Source organism: Ipomoea triloba, chromosome 9 (genome assembly GCF_003576645.1).
Source record: "Ipomoea triloba cultivar NCNSP0323 chromosome 9, ASM357664v1".
Taxonomy (NCBI): domain Eukaryota; kingdom Viridiplantae; phylum Streptophyta; class Magnoliopsida; order Solanales; family Convolvulaceae; genus Ipomoea; species Ipomoea triloba.
In genome coordinates this window covers 18034880-18035946 of record NC_044924.1, presented here as the reverse complement: position 1 = coordinate 18035946, position 1067 = coordinate 18034880, and positions in this window count along the sequence as shown.

Below are 1067 nucleotides of genomic sequence, written 5' to 3'. Positions count from 1 at the left end.
CCATCTTAGGTTGGGTTGTGGCTCCTCAGTTGATACTTCCGTTGAAGGTTGAGATGTGGGTTGAACATCTATGATCTGGATTTGATCAACTGAGTCAGGAGCTTTCTTCTTGGTAGACTCTTCATCATCTGATTCTGACTGGAGTTCCGCTACGTCTCGAACTATCGACTGCTTGTCTTCGAGAGGTAAGTTTGATCTCTCGATAGACTCTGGCTGATCTTCCTCAGCTTCTTCCGTTGTCTTTGATGGTTGATCTGTCGATGCCCTTTCATCAAAGGTAACATGTATGGACTCTTCAATCACCAAACTCCGCTTGTTGAAGACTCTGAATGCTTTGCTTGTCGATGAGTATCCCAGAAATACTCCATCATCTGCCTTTTCTTCAAAAGTTCTTCGTTGAGCCTTCCCATTGTTGTGGATATAGCATTTGCACCCGAATGTGTGGAAGTGGCTTACATTCGGTTTTCTTTCATTCCACAACTCATATGGAGTCTTTCCAACTCCTTTCACGATCAAGGACCGATTTTGGGTATAGCACGCTGTGTTGATTGCTTCTGCCCAAAATCCTTGTGATATGTTGGCTTGCGAGAGCATGGTCCTTGCGGCTTCTTTGAGAGTTCTGTTCCTTCTTTCAGCAACCCCGTTTTGTTGAGGCGTTCGAGCAGCTGACAGTTGATGATGAATCCCGTTTTCGTTGCAGTAGCTCTCGATTACTTGATTAACGAACTCTCCACCTTGATCTGACCGGATCTTTAGTATCGAGACATCCTTTTCAATTTGAAATTGCTTCAAAAGATTTGGCAGGGCAACTTTTGTCTCGCTTTTCTTGGTTAAGAACACGGTCCAAGTGAATCTTGTGTAGTCATCCACTACCACAAGAGTGTACTTCTTTCCCTTTATGCTGGGTGGATCTACTGGGCCAAATAAGTCCATGTGAAGAAGACTTAATGGTCTAGTGGATGATGTCTCGGCTTTGCTCTTGAAAGAGGATTTGATCTGTTTGCAACGTTGACATGCCTCACAAATTTTATCCTTTCGAAACGTCACTTTGGGCAGTCCTTCCACTA